This window comes from Mustela nivalis, assembly GCF_964662115.1.
Source record: "Mustela nivalis genome assembly, chromosome: 7".
Taxonomy (NCBI): Eukaryota; Metazoa; Chordata; class Mammalia; order Carnivora; family Mustelidae; genus Mustela; species Mustela nivalis.
In genome coordinates, this window is record NC_139026.1 from 77,105,141 (window position 1) to 77,132,226 (window position 27,086).

At 35.3% G+C, this 27,086-nt stretch overlaps 1 long non-coding RNA gene across 1 annotated transcript in view; it reads right to left on the reverse strand.

The window, feature by feature from the left end:
• The window catches only part of LOC309868891, a 46,093-nt gene extending 19,921 nt beyond the window's left edge, over positions 1-26,172 (reverse strand). The window contains exon 1 of the long non-coding RNA XR_014313861.1: positions 26,054-26,172. This is a non-coding gene — a long non-coding RNA (uncharacterized lncRNA). The remainder of the gene's footprint in view (positions 1-26,053) is intronic.
• Positions 26,173-27,086: the final 914 nt, after the last annotated feature.

Consider the following 27,086-nt stretch of genomic DNA (forward strand, 5'->3'; position numbering starts at 1 on the left):
TCCATGACATAAGCAAGATGCTTTTTTCAAAGAGCTGAGGGAATGAAGATAAAAGGCACAGAATCAGGAATGTAATCAATGATATTATAATAGTGTTGTGTGATAACAGATGGCAGCTACCTTGTGGTGAGCATAGCATAATGTATAAACTTGTTGAGTCACTGTGTTGTATGCCTGGAACGAATTAATGTTGTATGTCAACTATACTCAAATAAAGGGGAAATTTTTTTTAAAAAGAGCTGAGGGAAATTAGAGATGCTATAAACAAATAAAAATATTTTAGAAGTACTGAAAGATACTGGAAAAAATATCTTTGAAAATAGAATAAAGAGTGAAAATAGAAAGAGAGGAGAAGTACATGTGAGGAATAATTGGAAAACTAAAATATATTATTGTGAATGCAGGTCCATAAAAAAAGAACAGAATTGAAAGATGGAAATTAACCAAAAAACTCAAGGATATTTCCTATAACTAAAGAACGTGATATTCGGGCGCCTGGGTGGCTCAGTGGGTTAAGCCATTGCCTTCGGCTCAGGTCATGATCTCGGGATCCTGAGATCGAGTTCCGCATGGGGCTTTCTGCTCAGCAGGGAGCCTGCTTCCCTCTCTCTCTCTCTCTCTGCCTGCCTCTCTGTCTACTGTGAACTCTCTCTGTCAAATAAATAAATAAAATCTTTAAAAAAAAAAAAAAAGAACATGATATTCTAGGTTCATAGAGCCGACAGTGGACCTTGCCTCATGGCTAAAAAATATTCTTGAAAAAAGCACATCATCATTACATTTCAAATCCTGTAGATGTACAAAACATTCTAAAAGTTTATATGTGGAGAAAAGAATAACAATTTATAAAGAAGGATCATAAGTCAGAATGAAATTAGAATTCTCAGTAGAAAATTCAGGTAATAGATGACAATGAAGGAAAAGTATATTCCAGCATAGAATTTGAAATACAGGCATTGAAAAAAAATTATTGAAGAAAGGCAATTTCTTATGAGTATTGTAGATCTGTTTTATAATAATAATTTAAATTTAGTAATGAAAAAGGAAAGGAAATAGAATCCATACACCAAAACTCTCTCAATTCCTCACTAAATCTTCAGAAAATGTTAACTTCTATTTTTTCTCCTTTATCCTAGTTATAGTTGATGACATGTTTTTTTCTACCAAAGGCCAAACTATCAAGCTACAAAATTAACTATTATCTTTCTTCTGTATTACTTGTCCCTTCATCTTTATTGGGTCATTTCAATAAGCCCAGAAACATTGTAAGAAATGATACCCTGACTTCCATTGGGTGAACCATTTCAAATCTTACTGAATTCCTTATTCTCTAGTTTCTTTCTTGTATCTGCTTATATAAAACCAAATTTTTGAAAGACATACTCATCCATTCTACCTCTATTTTCCCTCAATTTGTAAATTTAAGTTATTTTTTTTTATTTATTTTGTCTTACTTTAAATTCCAGTTAGTTAACATAGTGTAATATTAGTTTCAGGTGCACAATATAGTGATTCAACACTTCCATACAATACCTGGTGCTCATCACAACTAGTGCACTCCCTAATCCCCATCACTTATTTTACCCATCCCCCTGCCCACTTTCACTTTGCTTACTGTCAGTTTGTTCTCTATTGTTAAGAATCTGTTTCTTGGTTTGCCTCTCTCTCTTTTTGTCCCCTTTCTTATTTGTTTCTTAAATTCCAATATGAATGAAATCATATGGCATTTGTCTTTCTCTGACCAACTTATTTCACTTAGCATAATACTCTTTAGTTCCATCCATGTTGTTAGAAATGGCAAAATTTTGTGTTTTCTTTATGGCTGAGTATGATTCTACTTTGTGTGTGTGTGATGTATACATGTATGTGTGTGTATACCATCTCTTCTTTATCCATTCATCAGTTGATGGACACGGGCTGTTTCTATAATTTACCTATTGTAGATAATGCTGTTATCAACATCTGGGTGCATGTATCCCTTTAAGTTAGTATGTTGGTATCCTTTGGGTAGAGCAATTGCTGGATTATAGGGTATATAACCTACTTTGTTGAGGGTTTTTACCATGAGTGGATATTATACTTTGTCAAATGCTATTTCTGCATCTATTGAAATGATCATATGGTTCTTACCCTTCCTTTTTTAAATGTGGTGTGTCGTGTTGATTGATTTGTGAATATTGAATGATGCATGCAATTCAGGAATAAATCCCATTGATCATGGTGAATGATTTTTTTAACAGATTGTTGGATTCAGTTTGCTACTATTTTATTTAGAATTTTTGCATCCATACTAATCAGCAAAATTGGACTGTAATTCTGTTTTCAGTGGAGTCTTTATCTGGTTTTGGTATCAGGGTAATGCTGGACTCATAGAATGAATTTGGAAGTTTTCCTTCCTTTTCTATTTTTTGGAATATTTTGAGATGAATGGGTATGAACTTTTCTTTAATTGTTTAGTAGAATTCCCCTGGGCCATCTGGCCCTGTACATTTTTTGTGGGGAGTTTTTTTTTTTTTTTAAGATACTATTTATTTATTTGAGAGAGAGATAGAGCATTTGCAAGCAATGGGAAGAGCAGAGGGAGAGGAACAAGCAGACTCCATGCTGAGCACTGAGCCCCACATGGAGCTCCATCCCATGACCCTGAGATCATGACCTGAACTGAAATCAAGTCAGTCACTCAACCAATGGAGCCATCCAGGCACCTCTGTGGGGAGATTTTTGATTATTGATTCCATGTCTTTGCTGTTACCAGTCTGTTTAAATTTTCTATTTCTTCTGATTTCAGTTTTGGTAGTTGATTATATGTTTCTAAGAATTTATCCATTTCTTTCAGGTTGTCCAATTTGTTCACATATAGTTTTTCATAATATTCTCTTGTAATTTGTATTTCTATGGTGTTGGTTTTTCTCCTCTCTCATCTGTGGTTTCATTTTATTTGGGTCCTTTCTCTTCTCTTTTTGGTAAGTCTGGCTAGGCAGTTATCAATTTTTATTAATTTTTTCAAAGAACCGGTTCCTGGTTTCATTGATCTGTCCTATTTTGTTTTGTTTTGCTTTCTGTATCATTTATTTATGCTCTAATATTTTTTTATTTATTTCATTTTATTTACTTTTTTGTCAGAGAGAGGGAGAGAGAGAGCACAAGCAGGGGGAGCTGCAGGCAGAAGGAGAAGCAGGCTCCCAGCTGAGCAGGGAGCCCAGTGCAGGGCTTGATCCCAGGACCCGGGGATCATGGCCCAAGCCGAAGGCAGACACTTAACCATATGAGCCATCCAGGCATCCCTATTTATGCTCTAATCTTTATTATTTCCTTCCTTCTGCTGGCTATAGGCTTCATTTTTTTGTTCTTTTTCTGGCTCCTTTAGGTGTAAGGTTAGATTTCTTATTGAGATTTTTCTTGCTTCTTGAGATGAGACTGTATTAGTATATACTTCACTCTCACTACCACTTTGCTGCATCCCAAACATTTTAGACCACTGTGTTTTCACTTTCATTTGTCTCCATGTATTGCTTTAATTTCTTTTTTGATTTCCTGCTTGACCCATCATTGTTTAGTAGCATATTGTATAACCTCCATGTATTTTTGGTCTTTCCCAACTTTTTCTTATGATCGACTTCTGGTTTCATAACGTTGTGGGCAGAAAAGGTGCATGGAACATTTCCAGTATTTTTGTATTTGTTGAGACCTAATATGTGATCTATTCTGGAGAATGTTCCATGTGTAATTGAAAAGAATGTGTATTAGGCTGGCTTATGATGGAGTGTTCTAAATATATCTTTTAAGGCCATCTTATCCAGTATGTCATTCAAAGCTGTTGTTTCCTTGTTGATTTTCTGTTTAGATGATCTGCCCATTGATGTAAGTGAGTATTAAAGTCCCCAACTATTAATGTATTATTATCAATGAGTTCTTTATATTTTATATTAATTGCTTTATGCATTTGGGTGCTCCTATGCTGGGGTCAGAAATATTTATAGTTGTTAGATCTTCTTATTGGATCATCCCTTTTATGAATATATAATGACCTTCTTCATCTCTTGTTATAGTCTTTGGTTAAAATCTAGTTCATCTGATTAAAGTATGGCTACTCCAGCTTTCTTTTGACATCCATTTATGTGATAAATGTTTCTCTGTCTCCTCATTCTTTTTTTTTTTTTTTAAAGATTTTATTTATTTATTTTGGCAGAGAGAGATCACAAGTAGGCAAAGAGGCAGGCAGAGAGAGAAGGGGAAGCAGGGTCCCTGCTGAGCAGAGCCCAATGTGGGCCTGATCCCAGGACCCTGAGACCATGACCTGAGCTTAAGGCAGAGGCTTTATTTAAGGCATTGGGCCACCCAGGCAACCCTGTCTCCTCATTTTCAATCTGCAGGTGACTTTAGATCTAAAATGAGTATCTTTTAGGCAGTATATAGATGGGTCTTGTTTTTCTTTACCCATTATGACACCCTATGTCTTTTAACTAGAGCGTTTAGTCCATTTACATTCAAAGTCATTATTAATTGATATGCATTTAGTGCCATTTTATTATTTGTATTGTTCTTTCTAGAGATTTCTCTGATACTTTTTTGTCTCTGTCACTTTTAGTCTCTCCTTTGCATTTAACAAGTCCCCTTTAATATTTTTTTCAGGGCTGGGTTAGTGGTCACAAACTCTTTTAGTTTTTGTCTGTGAAACTCTTTATCTTCCTTCTATTCTGAATGAGAGCCATGCTGAGTAGAGTATTCTTGGCTACGGATCTTTCCCTATCAGCATTTTGAATATATCATGCCACTCCCTCTGGCTTGCCAACTTTCTATTGAGAAATTTGTAGTTTGCCTTATGGGTCTTTCTTTTAAGTTAAAGACTTCTTTTGTCTTGCTGCTTTTGAGATTTTTTCTTTAGCACTGTATTTTGCAAATTTAATTACAGTATGTCTTGGTGTTAGCCTGCTCTGGTTCATTTTGATGGGAGTTCTCTTGCATTCTGGATCTGGGTGGATGATTCCTTCTCCAGATTAGGGAAGTTTTCATCTGTGATTTCCTCAAATAAATTTTCTGCCCCCTTCTCTCTCTCTACTTCTTCTGGGACTCTATAATACAAATGTTATTATGTTTGATAGAGTAACTGAGTTTCCTGTTTATTCTTAGGTTCCATAATTCTTTCTGTCTTTTGTTCAGGTTTATTATTTTCCATTATTTTGTCTTCTATATCACTTATTCATTGCTCTGCTTTTTCCATCCTTGTGTCCATTGCATCAAGCCAGTTTTCAATTTCAGTTATTGCATTTTGCATTTTGAACTGATTCTTTTTAACTCTTTTATCTCAATGGTAAGTATGTCCATAAAGTTTTCCATTCTTTTCTCAAGCTCAGTGAATGTCCTTATGATGGTTGCTTTAAATTCTCCATCAAGCATGTTACTTGCATCTGCTTTGCTTACATCTCTGATCATAGCCTTATCTTGTTCTTTCATTTGGGATAAATTTCTTTGTCTTGGCATTTTATCTAAGTCTCTATCTTCTTTTGTATGTTAGAAAAGCCAGCTATGTCTCCTGCTCCTGAAAGTAATGGCCTTAAGAAAAAGAGGTCATGTAGTGCCAAAGTCCTGGTGCTTCAGGATGTGTCTCTGTTGTGTGCTGCATGCTCTCTGGTGTTGTGTCTTGACTTCTCTATCCTTTGGGCCAGTTATCTGCAGAGGTTCTCCTTGCCTGCTTCAGTAATGTTTGGTCTCTGGCCTGAAGGATGAGTTTTAACTAGGTGTGCTCTCTTATACTTGTAAATGAGATCTATCATTATCTCCACCAGAACTGAGGCCTAACAGATTCCTCTGGGCAGGAGACATGGTGTAGACAGAGGTTTGTGCTGGTCTTCTGGGGGAGTGGCCCACCACACTGGTGGGCAAGCTTGACTGAGAGGGCAATTCTGCCAGAGTACAGGAGGGTGGGCTCAATATAAGCAAGCTAGGCAGCCAGTGTTAGTGCTCAGCTGCTTCCTGCAGGTGTCTCTGTGTTTATACTAGGGGGTAGTAGAGGGAAATGGCACCACCCAACTCCTTTGTTTCCAGAGTAGCATCTCCATAAATTTTGCCTCTCAGGGGTGCTCCAAGATGAGTGAATCATCTCCCCACTGTGTGCCCCAGGCATTCTTCAGATCACTGTTTCCATCCTGCCTGCCCCTGGGTTGTTTGCCTGTCTTCTATCTAGGACCAGTGCAGTGCCGTCAGGGGGAAAAGGAACATGTGGGTCATAACCAGAGGAAATATAAATTAATAGAAATAGAACTAACAGAGATGAAAAGGTCATCAGGTAAGTTCATTAAAACAACTATTGTAAACATGGTCTGTAAGCTCAAGCATGTAAAGGAAAACAAAAGTATAATAAGAAAAACGGAAGATATAAAAAAGATAAAAAAACAAAACCAAATAAAATTATTCAAGATAAACAATAATATCTCTGAAATGAAAAGGGGATTAAAACTGTTCCGTTATTATAGAAGAAAAGATCAGAGAACTTCAAGACATTACAATGCAATCTATCCAAAATAGAGTATACAGAGGGAAAAATCACTAATCTAACATACATGCAGTTGGAGTTCCAGAAGTGGGGGATAAAGATTTTTAAATTTTTAAAAATTACTGAAATATTTTCAAATATGGTGAAAACCATAACCTCCAAGATACACACACACACACACACATACAACTACACCAAGGATGATAGTAGTAAAATTTCTGAAAACCAACAAAGAAAAGAAAATTCTAAAAGGCAGCCAGAGGTAAATGACATATTGCACACACTGAAACAGACCAAGATATGGTCGACTTTAGGTTGGAAACAATGCAAGTCAAAGACTGTGTAACTTCATTTTAATACGTCAAAAGAAAAAAAAAAGGTCAACTTAGAACTATTTATTCTATTAAAATGTATTTTAAAATTGAGGAGAGAACTTCAGATTTCTGCTTGAGAATTTTGAATACTGAAATAGCACTGTTCCCCCACTTACAAGAATAAAGTAAAAATAAGCTTCAAGTTCATGACTTTTCCTGAAGCCCTGACAGCTAAGGTAGCAGGGCAAGCAATAAGTTCAAACTCTAAGGAGAGATAGCTGCCTGCAGGGAGATACAGAATGCAAACACTTGTTTAAATGGGGCCACGTTGGTAAGAATTCCTCTGGACTGATGAATGAAATGGTGGGGGTGAACTGTGGGCTAATGAGAGCATAAGGAGACCTTAGAGGTCACAGATGTAGGAGACATTTGCTCCTATTTGCCATCTTTTTCTATATAAATTCTACCAGATACTCACATAAAAAAATGTTGAGATCCCAAGAAAGGCCTTGGGAGAGGAAGAACACTACTGCAGGAGGCCATGAAATTCAACCCAGGACATTCTCTCTTTTCTTTCTTATAAAACAAAACTTCTGTAAGAAACAAGGGCAATAATACTACCCTGTAGGAAACAAGGGTACTGGTGAATACCTCCTCCACCGAGGAAGAGAACAGAAAAATACTCTCCATCTGGGAGAAGGACAGGTAATAAGGGTCCAAAACCACAGCAGAAGGAAGGCTTAGAGCATTTTTGTTCACAATAGCAGAGATGTATTGACCATTATGTTGAATCAGTATTGACAGTAATTTTAAGGGCATCCTTGAGGATATTCCTAATTCATGTCTTAACCTGTCAGCAACATAATCTTAATAGGAATAAAGATAGGGAATAGAAAGCAACCAAAGCATGAGGATCCTTTAAAAATCTGCAGCTGTGTTATTGAGTATGTTCTGGTTATTGCTTTTTTCTCAGGATAGCAGAGGAATTTCCTTGTTATGACTATATGGTGGAAAAATAATTTGATTTTATATTCTCAACTTTGGAATCTCAAATTCTTTTTCCAGTAATAAGAGTATATATCTCACTAATACTGTAATTAAAAGAAATCTCTAAACCTCTACCATTTATCCAGGAAAGGCAGTATCCTTATCATCCATAAGCTTCAGGGGGAAAAAGTCAACAGAAAAAAAAAAATTCTATAAATTGTATCTCTCCTGTTCATCCATCTTTGCTTATTTCCAAGTTTATTTCTTTTAGGCTTACCCATTTAGTCATGTTAGCACTCTAGGTTTCTAAAGGCAATATCTCTCCCTTTGGTTATATATTATTTTTGTGTTAGAGCTATGTCATCAAGCAATATGATAAAGTACTCAATAAGTTAAGCATTTGTTTCTCTCGTTCTCTTTCTCTCTCTCTCTCTCACACACACACACACTCTACAACCAGAATTAGCAAAGCTCTCAGAAACCCTCCAACTCCCATGCCCTAAAGTATTGCCATTTTCCCCAGTTTGAATAAGAAGATCTGGCCCTCTGGAATCCACAAGTTATTTCCCTGTGAGTTAATAACAGACTGTGCTCTGTGTTTGGAAATGTCATTTTCATGCTTAGATTCTTCTCTATTACAAGTGGCTAAAGCAAATTGCCTCAGGGGACTTATAGTGATACCAAAAGGTACAAGCTGATATTTTTAAAGCACACACCAACCAGCTCTAGCATGATGAGAAGCCTGGAGTTTTGATATGCTGGAAAAGATATTATATAAATACTACCTTTTAGACACAATAGAAAATAACATATTATTAACAATAAAAAGCAGTAAAATTTTAAAGTGATGATCCTTAGATTAATTTTTCCCAAATAAATAGAAATACATCATGTTCTCCTGACTATTAGATGCTCATTCCATTGACAGACCTCGAACAAAGATTCTTGAAAATTCTCTAGGAACTGATAATTGTATAAGTAGGCAGCTTCCACACAAGATGACAGAGCAAAAGTGATACTTTCAGCACAAAATCCTAGAGAAAGGTTATAGATATACTTTAAAACCTCTTTTTTCCTCTTTTCTTTATCATTAATTTACTTATGATCATACATTGATGCCTTTTATAACTGACTTGCCTCCATCTGGTTACTCTTAATACATTTCATCACTTATTTCTCAACTAAAAACACTTGTCTAATCTTAAGAAATTGAAATTCCTTATTATGCCTTATCTTCTGCTTGGTTTATCTGACCTTGGTTCACTTTCTCCTTCACCCATCAAACTTCAATCAAGCTGACCGCTTTTTGGTCCCTCATTCTTAGAAACTTTTGCTTACCTGAGGATCTTTATATATAATCTTGCTGAAATGTTACCCTGCTTACAGATATGATAATAATAACCAAGAGACTAATGATAGCCTCTTGTTGAAATGTTACCCTGCTCTCTCTATGCACAGGCTTAAACAAGCACTTTCATTCTAGGGGTGTCAACTTGTATTAGTCAGGGTTCCCCAGAGAAGCAGAGCCAATAGTATATCAGAAAATCCCGATACTATAATGGTGGTTCACAAATCAATTTCAATTCCATTGTAAAAATTAAAAGACAAAGTTTTATTTTTAGCCATAACTATAAAGGATACACAATATAAAAATAAGTAAATTGTGAATCAGTAGCATAGAGCATGTGTAAGTAAAGAGAACTAAAAGTATAGATTTTGAATATCATCAAAGTTCAGATGCTAGCTAAAAATAAAATGTTACAGCTACAAAATATTTTGTGTGAGATTCATGCTAAACACACATTAAAAGCTTATAGCAGATACATAAAATATAAAGAAGAAGAAATCCTGGCATACCACTGTAGAAATATCATCAAATCACACACACAGAAACACACACACACAAAACAAGAAAGGAAAAAAGAACTAAAGAAACTGGGAAACAGTGAGAAAACAGTTAACAAAATGACAGTAATAAATCTTCACCTATCAACAATTACTTTAATCATAAATGGATTAATCAAAAGATAAACAGTGCCATATGGATTAAAAACAAAAACAAGAACCAACTATATGCTGACTATAAGAAACTCACCTCAGCTTTCAGGACATAGGTTGAAAGTGAAGATTTGGAAAAAATATTCCTTGTGAGTGATAACCAAAAAATGAAGCAGCTATTTTTGTATTAGACAAAAGAAACTAAGTAAAAAATTGTCACAAGAGTTAAAGGAGTCAATTCAACAGACGATTATAATAATTATAAGTATATGCTCACCCAAAACTGGAGCCCCTAAATATATAAAGCAAATACTAATAGATCTGAAGAAAGAAATAGAGAGCAATATAATAATAATAGGTGACTATTTCCCCACTTTCAACATTGAATAGATCATCTAGACAGAAAATCAACAAGGAAGTAGCAGATTTAAAGAACACTATAGTCTGAATGGACTTAACAGCCATACACAGACAATTCCATCCAACAGCAGCAAAATGTACATTTTTCTCAGGAGGACATAGGGCATTCAACAGGATAGACCATATGCTGGGCTACAAAAAAGACTTAATTAAGACAACTGAAATATCAAGTATTTTTCTAACCAAAATGTTTTGAAACTAAAAGTTAATAGTAGAAGGACAATTGGGCAACTTACAAATACATGGAAATTAAAATATTCCTGAACAACTAACTGATAAACCAAAAGAGAAATCAAAAATATATCTTGAGTTGAACAAAAAAGTGAAACTATAACATAAAATATAGGATATAGCAAAGACAGTTCTAAGAGGAAAGTTCATAGCAATAAAGCAAGTTCTACATTAAGAAAAAAAGAAAGGTCTCAAATGAACAATTTAACTTTACACCTTGAGAAACTAGAAGTAGGACAAACTAAGTCCAAATTTAGCAGAAGGTAGGAAATAAAAATTATAGTAGAAATAAATGAAATTAAGACTGCAAAAAAAAAAATAGAAAAGAGCAACAAAACTAAGAGTTGTTGTTTTGAAAAGATAAAACTCTGTGACTATAGCAATAGCAAGATGCTAATTTGAATATATATCCTCATGTAAAAATAAGGCTTTAATCCTAGAATTCCTAGATGAATAACATGAAATTGGGAAACCACCAAGAGAAGTTTTTAGCTGAGGAAGATATTAGGTTGGGTGTAATACCAATCAGGCACAAGATTATGGTGTTTTGAGATGTTAGTTCTTCATTATGTACAAAGAATTTAAACTTTCATCTGATATGTGATCACATGTTCAGGTTTCCCAGTATACACAGAAATAGTTGACCTGCATAGTGCCTGCAACACCTTTCTGCTCTTCCTAGAAAGTAAATGCCTGGTGGAGTGCCTGGGTGGCTCAGTTGGTTGGGCTACTGCTTTTGGCTCAGGTTATGATCCCAGAGTCCCAGGATCAAGTTCCACATCCGGCTCCTAGCTCCATGGAGAGTCTGCTTCTCCCTCTGACTTTCTCCCCTCTCATGTTCTCTCTCACTCTGTCTCCCAAATAAATAAAATCTTTAATAAAGAAAAGACAAGAAAAGAAATGCCTGGAAATAGAGGACAAATTAAACCCCCCTTTACAATCTTCCCTTTAGGCCGAAGGATAGCTAAACTTACCCAATCAGAGCCTAATTTCACACTTTCTTGGATTTCACCTCAAGATGAAGGCAAAGCTTGGTTCATCTCACCAATTTGGTAAGAAAGAAGGAAGGCAGTACTGATTGAAATGAATAATGTTTGGTATTTTTCCTTCTTGTGCATTTCTCAAAGATTATTTTTTCCACAGTGGCGTAGGTGTCTTATGTTCATTTTATTATTCATCCATTTTTTTGGTAAATATATTTTTATGTGCCCAGCATATGCCAGGCATTGGTACTAGGTACTGGCGATTCAGTGGTGACCAAAATCATTGTCTCTGTCCGTCTAGAGCACAGAGACAGAGAAGAAAGACATAGTCAAATAATAATACAGGTCTACATAGCAATCACAATTTTTAGAGTATAGGAAGGTCTTCTCAGACTTCATCTACTTCTGAGCACAAACCTCCATCCTTTTCTGAAGTGAAGACTTCGTTAGGAATTTAGGGATAATAGAGGGTGACAATGGGGTAGATTAAGGGACTACGTGTGGATATATGTTGGAACAAAGAAAGCAGAACAGATGATAACAGAGAAATATGCCTTTGAGATAAGAGGTCTGGTGGTTTATTAAAGATTGGATGAATTTTTATTTTCAATGTAATTGATAAGTTAGTGGGTTAATTTTCAAAAATCAATTTGGCAAGCAATATCATTGCCAAATGAATCGGTATCCAGAAGGTTCAGACCTGTGGCATGTGGAGCTTTGAAGAGCTGCGAAATGGTAAATGAATTTTTGGAGTCAGATCTGCTTTTTGTGATTTGAGACACCCTGTGTTTCCAAAGGAGACAATTCAACCTTCTGTGTGAGAATTAATGACGTCTCTAGCCAACCCCAACAAGGGGTTCTCTAGTGAACATCATGGAGAGAACAGATTGTTTAGAAAAGAGACTCTAGCCAAGGAGAATTTATTTCATCAAGAGGAGCCTTTGGGTAAAATTGTGCCAACAGTTTAATAAAAATGAAACTATTTGATGGCAGGTAGGGGAGAGGGAAGAATGGACTCAGTTGTTCTCACTTGCAATTCATCTTTTTACTTTAAATTAACCAGTTGAAATACCTATTAAAATTTTATGAACTTGTACTCCTTTTAAAATCCTTGGACTAATTTTTTTTCATTGTACTAATTTTTTTTCATTGTACTGTTTTCGGTGAAATAACATAGTAAGATCTCAGTAAGCATTTGTTGATAGATGCAAATATTATATTTGTGTTTCAAATTATTACTTCTATTCTTAATTTGGCACTTTGTTTAATAAACTGGAGGATGTAGCAGAATCATTTTGTAAAATACAAAATTTATGCCCTAAGAAGATAGGATGAACAGGATTGCAGAACATAAAAGATGAAAGACTAAGAAGAAAAATTGAATATATATTTGGATTCAGTAATGAATGACTTATGTTTGGTATTTGAAATGTATTTTTCTTTTCCAGAAAATAAAAATACAAATATTTATCCACACTTTGGCAAAAAACATTCAGATTTAGGTTTCACATGTATTTACTAAGCTGTTACTGGAAAGTTCTCACTATATAAGCTATAAATGTCAGCTGAAGTGACAGTGTTCTTCATTACCATAAATAAAATTCACAATCCCCATCTCACATCTCTTGAGAAGTCCCATATCCTCTATGGCATTTCAGTGAATCCCAAGGCTTTCCCTTTTCCTGGCCACCTCTTGTGTTTTCCCTCCCATAAAATTTTTAGTCTCATTTCAACTTCCAGTGCTGCCACTGTCCTGCCTTGCCCACATTAACCCAGATGTGGAACATGTAGACATTCCAGAACTCAAAGAATACGTGAAATTTTGTGTGTGGAAATCCCAACTCCATTTTTCAGGTTGCTCGTCTTAATTCCTTTTTTTCTTTCACACCCCACATTTGATCCATGAGCTCTATTTTCTGAATATATTCAAACTTTGTCCATTTCCAAACACTGCCTCTGCCACTCTGGTGCCAGCCCTCTTCTAGCCTTTGCTTTCAGTCTGTTCTCAACCAGCAGCCAGATGGATCCTGTCTAACCATAACCTATCACTTGTCTTCTCGGAATCCTCCAATGGACTTCAGTTCACTAAGCATAGAAGCCAGAAGCCTCTAAGCCTCTACGTGATCTGATTCCCAGTTACCTCTGTGACAACATCCTCATCCTCATCCCATCATTTGTGAACTCTAGGTTCACTGACCTACATGTTTCTTGAAGACCCCAAGCACCTCCCCACCTCAGGCTTTCCATTTGCTGTTTTCTCTACCCAAAACGTTCTTCCCTCCAGTTCTTTGATGGCTAGTTTCCCCATTCCTTGAAATAAAGGTTATCTCAGCAGTTAGGCCTTTGCTCCTGACATTAAATAAAATGCAGCCCCCTCAACAGACATTTGGTGCCAGAACATTCTGTGTCTAGTGTGTCTCTTTGTCTTTCTTCTTCATCCACCTTTTCCATTCTCATCCCCCATTTTTTTTAGAACAGCAGAATATCTCTGACTTACCCTCTCTTTTCAAACCATGCTTTAATATCTGAACTTTCTTATAATATGCAGCCTGTCAAGCAATTTAGCTAAAAAAAGAAATTATTCAATTAGGAGAAGTCAAAACTTTAATTTGAAATCAACTGTGATTTTAAGCTCCCTCTCCCTTCCATTTTCCCTCACTTCTGCCTTCTGCAGCTGCACTAGGAAGTTGGAGTTTAAGAACTAGTCTACTATTGAGGCAAGGAGGAAAGGAGATTTGAAAGTATTTTTCCCTCTGGACCTTCTTGCTGTTGTGTGATTTAAAGTGACTACCTCCCTTAGTGACTATTATTTTTTCTAAGGATTTTCCTTTTCTAGCTGTTAGCTCATCTATGACAAAAACCTTTCCTCCCCAAACCCCTTCAGACCCAGGGGTGGGATGATGCCTAGCTGTGCTGAATGAGTGCCCTAACATCTCTCTTTGGTTCCCTTAACTTTGCCCACAACTTTCTGCATAGCCTCTTCATTAAAGTCTTTTCAAAGATCCTTGTTACATTGATCACCTCTTTCTTTTAGAGACCCTGACTAATACAGTAGTATTTTTTTAAGGAAATGAAGTAAAATTTAGTAATTAAATAAATTAATAATAGTTTAATAAATCAATGATAATAAATAACATAAAATAATAGTACCTTAGTTATTAATAAATTAAATACATTTTATTTTTATTTTATTATTAAATATATTTTTATTCTAATATATTAAGTATATTAAAATAATAGTAAAATTAAATTATAATACATATAAATAGACTTTAACCAGTTAACTAATGTGAAATTTTCAGATTGGATATAAAAAAATATATATCTTGTTTGCAAAAGATACGGTTAAAAATAAACTTTGGAAAGATTGAAGGAATAGAAAATGAGATACATGGTAAAAGAAGTCTATATTAGTCCTAAGACAAGATAGGCATCAAAAAGATAACTACATAATGATACAAGATTCAAGTCACTGAGGAGTTGTAGGTCTACAATAGTTTTATGTAAAATTCTTGAGGCAAATATGTTTCAAAATTTAGAAGTTGCAGTTTTATGGGCAGTTCAAATTTCAAACTTGGTAATTAATTGAACCAGCTGCGCTTACTAGATGGTTTTAATAGAACTGATAAATGAGTGAAAGAAAGGACAGAGGCAAAGGAATTAATTTAGAATAACATGGATTAACAGAAAAGCTTGGAAGATTTCTCTCCATCTCAGAAAGAAAAAGGAATGGGGAAAACAGACCACGTAAATGCAACATAGGAACCTCAAAGCAGGTCTCTAAATTTGTAGGTTCTATGAATGTCCTGTAAATAGCTTAGTAATACATGTAAGTCATACCTCCACTTCCTTGTTTTTCTCCTTTGGTTCATTAGCTTATTTGGACATCAGATGAAGAATTGAGTTCATTATGCTCCTCAGTTTATGGTACATATTAATCTTTAGGTGGGGAAAGTTCCCTCTCTTGCTTGACTGATTTTTTCTATCTCCATTTTTTCATGCTTAATGTTCTCATGACTATAGACAATCATCTTAATTTTCAAAAAATACCCATTTTTTTAAATTTTAATTTTTTAATTGTTGAGAGCTTCATTCTATTTGACGGTCAGAGATCATAAGTAGGCAGAGAGGCAGGTGGAGAGAGAGGAAAGGAAGTAGGCTCCCCGCTGAGTAGAGAGCCTGATGTGGGGCTCGACCCCAGAACCCTGAGACCATGACCCGAGCCGAAAGCAGAGGCTTTAACCCACTGAGCCATCCAGGTGCCCCCCAAAATACCCATATTTTTATGTGATTATGTTCTTGGAAAATGACTGCTGCTACTTTATGTTCATGTGTCTTTAATTTACCTAAATAATACAATTATATCTCTCATTCTGTTTCTTAGAAACAGAAACAGATATTTAGCAGAGAAGAGATAATAAGTAGCCCCCGAGGAAGGAAAAAACACTGAAGGGAATTGTCATCCAGTTAACTTACTTCCCCTGATGTCTCATTAAACTTCTTAAAGTTGAGTCCTTTGTATATCTGTGTCCAATAAAAAGAAAATTTTACTCTTATTTAAGTTTACTTAATAAGTTTCTCTTTCTTGCTGAAAAAAATCGATCCCAAATAGGGAAAGGAAGTATGATTAATTTTGTTATCTTTTATTCTGAGTACATATGCACTGTGGCTATTAAAATGATAGGTGAAAATTGGTTCCCTGTTTGTACAGTGAATACATAAGAGATAATTAATAGAAGGCAAACTAAGACAATAACACAATGTTAACTTCAAGCTTCTTGGTTTGGTAGACACTGAGATGCTTTGATAAACAAACATTTCTCTGGAGTAAGGGTGTAATTGAATCTTCAATATACCGAAGGACTAAACAGGTTAGTCTTATCTAGGGAAACCTCAGATGGGTGAAATAATGGTTAACTCCCCATCTACATTCAAAAAGTATTTCCTTATGAAAACTATATATTTGCTGGCATGAAAAACCTTGAAAATACCGCATGCCCATATATCCCTTTTTAGGATAGTTCTATAACGATAGAGTAATGATATGTATTCATTTTGGATACACTAGAAAGGCAGTATGTTGGAATTAGGGAACTGCAGAGAAGGTGAATATCTGAAACATTTTTCTAAGAAGTGGCAGAAGCAGCTTCTTAGGGAGACATAAATGTGCTGTAAACTAATACTAACAGCAAAGCTGAGCTTAAAGGGCAAAACAGGTCATTTGTAGCATTTCCAGTCTTGATCTTCCTCCAGTATTGTTTGAAAGCCTGGGTAGAGGTGGATGGAAGCAGACTTGAAGACTGGGATTTAGCTAGGGAAAAAGGGCCCTCAGGGCACTGACCCTAGACTAGTTGGAGTGGTGAGCTGTGTGGTCCAGGCTAGAGAGAATAAGGGGCAGGGACCTAAGTGTTGAGAAGGCATTAGAAGAGTTAAGATCACGGGACTCACTGGAGTCAAACTGAAATAAGGAAATGATATGACTATAAACAGAAGATTAGTTTTTCACTTTTCAGATATAAAATAGTTGTTAGTGATGACAAGAGCCAGTGTTTGTCTATGAACATAAGCTACTATAGTAAAGTGGAGGTGAATACTTTTGGAGTTACATTACTAGAACCTAGTATGCAGATGGATAATCAACTGCTCTACTACCGATAGAATTTGAGAACAGAAATGAACAATGTGGACCAAGGTGCTTGCAAAGTCATTGATAAACAGATGATAGTTTTGGTGGTGGGTTCATAAATGATAGCATGCTGAAGGATATAAGAAGTATAACTAAATGGCCTTAATGTAGAAAACATAGTATTTATGCTACAGCAGAGGAGCAATGGCTTCATGCCAGTATTTGGAATTGAGCATAGAGCCCTAGTAACCATGTGCATGCCTTTGGGTAAATCCTTTGGTCCTGCCGTCATATCTTGTACAGAAGTCTGGACAGAAAACTAGTTCTCTAAGGACTTTGGAAGCCAGTTTCTCTTTTTATAATCTTGATAATGGTCATATTAATGATTTTTTGCATGTCTGCTCCTTTTTAGATTACACCACCAGAACCCAGCTCACTGTAAGTCCTGAACACATACCAGCTTTGCCTATCACCAGTTTCCAAAGCAAAAACCATTGTTATACTTTACCAAAACTTCCATTATTCTCTCTTGCCTTAAGAGGCTACCCTAAGTATCAGATTCTCCCTACTCTCACAGGAAACCAAAAGGAAGAATTAAAGGAGATTCAATAGTGCTCAGAGTCACAAAGCTCCATTGGTATGTGCTCTCACCAGTTTATATTCATACTGCAACAGCCTGCTTTTGCTATCTATGAGTAGAAGTAAGAAACAACAACAAAAACATTGTTTTAAGACAGCTTAGAACTTTTGCAACTCTGTGTTAAACATGAAAATGCCAGAAAAAGCAAATATTTTCCTCTAACGTGTGATGATGCTAGATGTGGGAACTTATGTGATTTCTGGCCTCTTTCTGTCTCTTTCTCCATTTCTCTTTCTTTCTTTCTTTCCCCAACCCTACACACACACACACACACACACACACTCATTAGTATATCCGAGACTTTGACACTCACACATAATGTATACACATAATAGAGACCAGGGATCCCAAATTATGACTTTAAGGCCCAGAGTGGTAATATACATCATGGAGAATCCAAGCTGAAACTGGGGAGTAGATACGCACATAGCAGAACAAGAGAATGTGAGCCTGTATAATGACATTGAAGTCCAAAACTTTTAAGTTCTGTTGTCTGAAGGTAAATAGCTGCACTGTATATTTGGTTGCCAGATGGCTGTCAGATGTCCTCTTACAACTTCAGTAAATATGGAAAACTGTAAAGAAATTGTCTCGTACCTCCCTTCCCTTATCAATACGTGTTTGCTCTGTTTGCTTTTAAATGTCATAATTGCCACAAATATTTGATAATCATTCATTATTCAGGTATGAATAAAGTAAATCAACTACATAGTGGAAGTTCACAAATGGAACACAAAAATCATAGACCAGGGGTGCCTGGGTAGCTCAGTCAGTTGGGCATCTGACTCTTGATCTCAGCTCAGATCTTGATCTCAGGGTTGTGAGTTCAAGTCCCATGTTGGGTTCTATGTTGGGGGTGGAGCCTACTTAAAAAAAAAAAATCATAGACCAGTGTTTTTCAAAGTGTGGTCCTCAAATTATGCTAGTTCCTAACCATCAGTTAAGAGTTCGGCAGAGAGAAGCAGTTTTCAAAGGAAAAAATATTATTACAGATATTGTGTTCACATACATGTCACAAACTTGAAATCTATAGCATTAATTAATGGAAACTCTCTATACGTGATTTTCATGAATAAAGATTATTCACCACAATAAAGCCAGTACAGTTGGAATCTTCACAGTGTCTTTTAATGAATATGAGTATATCCTTGTAAAAAAACTACAAGCACCTATTTTTATCTCACTTGTCTCCTTTGTAGTATTTTGTTAAATTTGATTTTTTTCTTTTAGTTAAGTATTGTGCTATATCCTCAATGGAGATAATAGATTAATAGCTTGAGAGTGGTTCACAGAAATAAAAATGTTAAAATAATAACATAAGTAGACAAATTGTATATTAGGATATTGGCTCTGCTATTTTAATGAAAACAATAGCATTGACTTAAATAGGGTTAAAAGTGTTTTTTCTCTCTTCTATAAAATTTTAATTGGTAGGAGGTCCAAGGAGGTATGAAGGCTCTGCTGCATGAGGTTATCTAGGGACCCAGATTCTTCTCTGGAAAGCTTTAACATTTCCTAAGTTGTCATCCTTGTCTGCATAGTGAACACTAACATATCGCCATCATGTCTCAATTCTGTTTCCCAAGTTGTGAAGGAGGAAGAGGACTGGGAAGGAAAGTAACCTCATATAAAGGACATGACCTCCAAAATTACACATTATACTTGCTCATATGTCATTAGACAGAAACTGATTCTTTAAGGAAAAATTCAAATTACTTATTTTTAGTATTAATTGGATGAAGTTTGAGTGAAACAATATAAACTAAAAAAATCACGAAATTATATTTTTATGCAAAAATGAGCCAATTATACTCATGGGGAGAAGCTTGAAAACTAGTCTAAAAAGTAAATAATAACAATAGCTAGAGGCAAAGCAAAACAAACCAGACACAAAATGTCTTTGTTAAATAATAAAATGGCACCTGAGTGTTATTGGTTATTCAACATAGATCATCAAAATATTTCATTATTTTCCAGCAGATATTTTAATTTGTAGAAGGCAAGTCCTTAATATGTAAGGTTTATTTAACATGTATGGTGACTACATTAGAGTTAAGTCCATGATATCTTTTCCTTTATTAGTAATATTCCTTCTAGAGAAGCTTTTTTTTTTCTTTTTCATTTAGTTAATGGTTACTTCAGGTGTCATAATGTAAAGTGAATTTGAGATTACATATAATCACCATTATTTATTCAAGTGGAAGAAAAATGATGTTCATTAGGTTGATCTTCAATGCCATACCACATTTGATTTATTCAAAGTGAACAAAAATGACTCAATATGCCTCTTAATATTGGTCCATGGGAAATTTTTGATGTCCTGAAATGAAGGTTGCTTCCTTCAGAGAATAGTTGATTTTTCTTCTAGCAAGACCACAGTCAAAGTAACTTTCAGCTTACTCTAAATTTTTAACCTGGGGTTTCGAATCACATCAGTAAGAGAATTTGTGTTATAAATTAATGTGAAAGTTGATTTATGTTTTAGATTCATCTCTGCTAAGCATGAAGTGTAAGGTTCAAGAATGTTGATTTATCAAAAAAATTTTTTTAACTTAAAAATTAAAAATTCTTGGGCACCTGGGTGGCTCAGTGGGTTAAGCATCTGCCTTTGGCTCAGGTCATGATCTCAGGGTCCTGGGATGGAGCCCCACATCGGGCTCTCTGCTCTGCGGGGAGCCTGCTTCCTCCTCTTTCTCTGCCTGTCTCTCTGCCTACTTGTGATCTCTCTTTGTCAAATAAATAAATAAAATCTTAAAAAAAATTAAAAATTCCTTTTTGAAAAAGAGGGTTGATTTACCTAGCAGTTTCTTAGGAGTGGGGATATGGGTGGGGAATATTCATTATTGATATTCACTTACATAATGGGGTCTTTAAGATTCCAGATTTTTAATGAGATCATCTTATTTTGGACTCTAGATTTTTCACCTGTTTCTAGGAGGATATAAAAAGTAAAGTTCAACCTACAAGAGACTCATTTCAGACCTAAAAACACCTGTAGATTGAAATGAGGGGATGGAGAAACATGTATCACATAAATGGATGTCAAAAGAAAGCCGAAGTAGCAACACTTGTATCAAACAAACTGGATTTTAAACCAGAGATTGTAACAAGAGATGAAGAAGGACACTATATCATAATAAAGGGGACTATCCAACAAGAAAATCTAACAATCGTATATATTTATGTCCCCAACTTGGGAACACCCAAATATATATAACAATTAATGACAAACATAAATAATAATATTTATTATTTTTTAGATAATAAATAAACTCATAGATAATAATACAATAATAGTCAGGGACTCTAACACCCCACTTACATCAATGGACAGATCATCTAAGAAGATAATCAACAAGGAAACAGTGGCTTTGAGTGAGATGCTGCATCAGACAGACTTAACAGATACTTTCAGATCATTCCATCCTAAAGCAGAAGAATACACATTTTTTTCAAGTGCACATGGGGCATTCTCTAGAATAGATCACATACTAAGTCACAAATTGGGCCTCAGCAAGTACAAAAAGATTGAAAGCATACCATGCAACTTTTCTGACCACAATGCTATGAAACTTATAGTCAATCACAAGAAAAAATTGGAAAAGATCGAAAATACATGGAAGTTACACAATATGCTGCTAAACAGTGAATCAGTTAACCAGGAAATCAAAAAAGAATTAAAAAAGACATGGAAACAAGTGAAAATGAAGACATAGTCATCCAAAACCTTTGGGATACAACAAAATTGGTAGTAATAGGAAAGTATATATACAGGCCTACCTCAAGAAGCAAGAAAAATGTCAAGTAAACAACCTAAATTTACACCTGAAGGAGCTAGAAAAAAAACAACAAATAAAGCCTAAAGCCAGCAGAAAACGGAAAATACAAAAATTAGGTAAGGAATAAATGATATAGAAACTAAAAAAAAGAAAAAGAAAGAAAGAAAGAAAGAAAGAGAAAATAAAGAACAGATCAATGAAACCAGGAGCTGGTTCCTTGAAAAAATTAATAGAAATTGATAAACCCCTAGCCAGACTTATCAAAAAGAAAAGAGGTGATGGTTTGGTTTAGTCGGTGGAGCATATGACTCAAACTCAGTGTTGTAAGTTCGAGCCCCATGTTGAGTGGGGAGATTACTTAAAAATAAAAATAAAATATTTTTAAAAAAGAAAAGAGAAAGGACCCAAATAAATAAAATCATAAAGGAGAGAGGAGAGGTAACAATCAAAAATACAGAAATACAAACAATTGTAAGAAAATGTTATGAAAAATTATATGTCAAAAAATGGAACAACCTGGAAAAAACAGATAAATTCTTAGAAACTTATAAACAACCAAAACCGAAATAGGAAGAAATAGAAAACTTGAGCAGACTGAAAATCTGCAAAGAAATTGAATCAGTAATGAAAAACCTCCCAACAAACAAATGTTCAGGGCCAGATGGCTTCACAGGTGAGTATGCCAAACATTTGAAGAATTGTTAATGCCTATTCTTCTCAAAATATTAAAAAAAAAATAGAAATGGAAGGAGAGCTTCCAAATTCATTCTGAGGCCAGGATTACCTCAATACCAGAACCAAATGAAGGCTACACTAAAAAGAACCACAGGCTAATATTCCTGATGAACTTGGATGCAAAAATTCTCAACAAGATAATAGCAAATCTAATCCAACAGTACATTAAAAGAATTATTCACCATGACCAAGTGGGATTTATTCCTGGGCTGCAAGGGTGGCTCAATATTTGCAAATCAATTAACACAATACACCACACTAATAAAAGAAAGGATAAAAACCTTATGATCCTTTCAATAGACGCTGAAAAAGCATTTGACAAAGTACAACATCCATTCATGATGGAAAAAAACAAAACAAAACAAAACTCAAGTACATAGGGTTAGAGGGAACATACCTCAACATGATAAAGACCATATATGAAAAACTCACAGCTGATATCAACCTCAATAGGGAAAAAATGAGAGCTTTTCCCTGTGGTCAGGAATAAGTTGGGGATGTCTGCTCCTACCATTGTTATTTAGCACAGTACTGGAAGTCCTAGCTATAGCAATCAGACAACACAAAGAAATAAAAGGCATCCAAACTGGCAAGGAAGAAGTCAAACTTTCAGTATTTGCAGATAACATAATACTTAAAATAGAAAATCCAAAAGACTGCAAAAAAAATTGCCAAAACTGATACATGAATTTAGCAAAGTCTCAGGATACAAAGTCAATGTACAGAAAGCTGTTGCATTTCTATACACCAAAAAGGAAGCAGTAGAAAGAGAAATTAAGGAATTTATCCCACTTATGGTTGCACCAGAAGCAGTAAGATACCTAGGAATAAACCTAACCAAAGATGTAAAAGATTTATATTCTGAAAACTATAAAATGCTGATGAAGGAAATTGAAGATGACACAAACAAATGGGAAAAAAAAAATTCCATGCTCATGGATTGGAAGAACAATTGTTGTTTAAAAGTCTATATTACCCAAAGCAATCTACGCATTAATGTGATCTCTATCAAAATGTCACCAGCATTTTTTGCAGAGCTAGAAAAAACAATCCTAAAATTTGTATGGAATCATAAATGACTCTGAATAGCCAAAGCAACCTTGGGAAAAAAAAAAAAAAAAGTAAGGGTGGAGGCATCACAATTACAGATTTCAAATTATATTGCAAAGCTCTGGTCATCAAGACAGTATGGTACTGGCACAAAAATAGACACATAGATCAATGGGACAGAGAGAAAACCTAGAAATAAACCCAAATCTGTATGGTCAACTAATCTTTGACAAAGGAAGAAAGAATGTCCAATGGGAAAAAGACAGTCTCTTCAATAAATGGTGCTGGGAAAACTGGAAAGCAACATGCAGAAGAATAAAGCTGGGCCACTTTTTTACATCATACACACAAAAAAAAATTCAAAATGGGTTAACAACCTAAATGTGAATCCTGACACCATAAAAATCCTAGAGAAGAGAATAGGCAGTAACATCTTTGACATGGTCCATAGCAACTTCTTACTAGATATATCTCCTGAGGTGTGGGGGTAGGGGGGTGGGAGGGTGGGGGTAGGGTGGGGAGAAGCATAAATAAGTTATCGGGACTTCATCAAAATAAAAGGTTTCTTCACAATGAAGGAAACAATCAACAAAAATTAAAAGGCATCCTACAGAATGGGAGAAGATAATATATCTGATAAAAGGTTGATATCCAAGATCTACAAGTAACTTCCCCAAATCGACACTCAAAAAACAATCCTCAGTGGATTAAGCCTCTGCCTTCAGCTCAGGTCATGATCTCAGGGTCCTGGGATCGAGCCCTACATTGGGCTCTCCACTAGGCAGGGAGCCTGCTTCCCCCTCTCTCTCTGCCTGCCTCTCTGCCTACTTCTGATCACTCTCTCTCTGTCAAATAAATAAATAAAACCTTTAAAACAAAACAAAACAAAACAAAAAAACAATCCAGTTAGAAATGGGCATGACATGAATCAAAATTTCTCCAAAGAAGATGTACAGATGACAATAAACACATGAAAAAATGCTCAATATCAGTCTCATTAAGGAAATACAAATCAAAACTACAATGAAATATCACCTCATACCTGTCAGAATAGTTAAAATTAACAACAAAGGAAAGAATAGATATTGGTGAGGATGCAGAGAAAGGGGAATGCTCTCACACTGTTGGTGGGAATGCAAACTGGTATAGCCACTCTGGAAAATAGGTGCCCCAAAAAGTTAAAAATAGAGCTACACCACAAGCCAACAATTACACTAAGTATTTACCCAAAGGATACAAAAATACTAATTCAGAGAGATATAGGCTCCCCAATGTTTATAGCAGCATTAGCAACAATAGACAAATTATGGAAAGAGCACACATGTCCATTGATTAATGAATGCATAAGAAGATGGAATATTACTCAGCCATAAAAAAGAATGAGCTCTTATCATTTGCAACAATGTGTGTGCATCTAGAGAGTATAATGCTGAGCAAAATAAGTTAGAGAAAGACAAACATGATATGAGTTCCCTCACATGTATAATTTAAGAAACAAAATAAACAAACATAGTAGGTGGGGTGGAAGAAACACAAACTAAGAAATAGAACATATAGAGATCAAAGTGAGGGTTGCTGGAGGGAGATGGGCCAGGGGATAGGTTAATTCATAACGGGGATTAAGGAGGGCACTTGTGATGAGCACCTGGGATTGTATGGAAGTGTTGAATCACTAAATTCAACACCTGAAACTAATATTACATTGTATGTTAACTATCTGAAATTTAAATAAACACTTAAAAATAAAAGTAAAGTTCAAATTAGCTTATTTCTTCAAAGGCCTCCCAGTGTTAAACTGGTAGACAGCTCTCCTTTATGGTATACAGCTGAAGTAAATAAGTAAAAAGCAGCTCAAATCACAATATTAAATGATGAGATGGCAAAACCAAGTTACATAGCCTTTATTTATTTATTTATTTACTAATATTTTTATTTATTTATTTATTTGATAGAGAATGAGATCACAAGTAGGCAGAAGGCAGGCAGAGAGAGAGGGGGAAGCAGGCTCCCTGCTGAGCAGAGAGCCCGATGTGGGGCTCCATCCCAGGACCCTGAGATCATGACCTGAGCTGAAGGCAGAGGCTTAAACCACTAAGCCACGCAGGTGCCCCTACATAGCCTTTATTTACCAAGAACCAAAATAGCTGAAGTCCAGAAAAGGTAGTAAAGCTAAAACAACTATCAAAGCCTACATTCCTCTCAGTAAAGCATAAAATGATTTTTACCTGTGGTGTCAGAACCTTTATTATAATATGGTTTGAGCCTTTGAGGTCTTTGAAAGATCTAGAAGGGTATTGAATCAATTATTTTCTAATTGTTCAGAATACCCACTACACATGTTTTTTTTTTTTAAAGATTTTATTTATTTTTTTGACAGAGATCACAAGTAGGCAGAAAGGCAGGCAGAGAGAGAGGAGGAAGCAGGCTTCCCACAGAGCAAAGAGCCCAATGTGGGGCTCGATCCCAGGACCCTGAGATCATGACCTGAGTCGAAGGCAGAGGCTTTAACCCATGAAGCCACCCAGGCGTCCCCCACTACACATGATTTATAGAGCTTACCAGCATATATTGTAGATATGTCCCAAATGGAAGAGTTTGGGCATAAGTGTTAAGCCCTGAATATATTTGCTTTTCAAAATCAGACAAGATAATGAAGTGAACCAAAACTTTAGTCTTTGGTAGAATTTCTCAGTGGGTGGTCTGAACACCAGATACATCAGAATTAATCTAAGTGCCAAACATGGATTTCCTGGTCCTTACTACCAGATCAACTAAATCAAAATCTCTGCAGGCTTACCTGATATACAGCAGTGTTTGAAACCCACTGCTGAATGAATGACAATCATTCATTAATTCATTTATGCATTCATCTGTGCCTTCAGTTAACAGAGAATTTTGGAATGCCTACTGTAGCAAGAAACTGCAGGGCACTGAAAAGGAAAGAGAACTAAAGCACTGTAACTGGCTAGTCCAGTTTATATTTTAAGAGAGGAGATTAGAAATATATACAAATGATTATAATAAACTGTGAAAACCCTAAAACACATAGAAACCTATAAATCTTGTAGCGTGTCTTGACATGAGATATTTCATTTTAACCTTGTCATATCCTCATAACTACTTCCAATGTTGAACTTATTAGGCTGTATACTACTTCATCAATGTTTGCATACCCATGAGAACATTAATTCCCCATGAGTAGGGACCTGAATTTATTCAGCTGGATCTCTTGGACAATAACAGTGGTTCACACACATCCAAATCTGAAGTTTGTTAAACTGACTAAAATTTGTTACTATGCCTTATAGCATAGGCAACTTTGATATGTTAAAAAAAACCTCCAGTTCTACCCCTTTCTAAAGATTCATTTTTATCTCCTTAATCCAATCATGTCCTCATATGTCTTCTTAAAATTATTTTGGTATTGACTTCATCCAAATCCAATCATGTTTTGACCACTTAACATATTATATATATTGTGTTAAGTGCTTGGAATAGTTAAATAAATGGTGACGCTCTTCTTAGAAGGGTGTTGTATGCTAGCAACAGAAATAGACACATAAGTATATTAATATTATTCAATGTAAAAATCCCTATAATAAATCATAGTAAACAAGACTTTAAAAACAGAAGCAGAGAATAATCATTTAAACCTATGGGAGGATATCAAGGTGTATTTCATTATTTTCTTTATTTTTCATGCTCATTTAATTTTTTTAACATTCCTTTCAGCATCTCTTTATGCATGTATATACAAGTTTATATAAAGAGGGCAATATTATATATGCTCTTTCATCAGAGACATGATTCTATAAATAGCTTTTTCATTA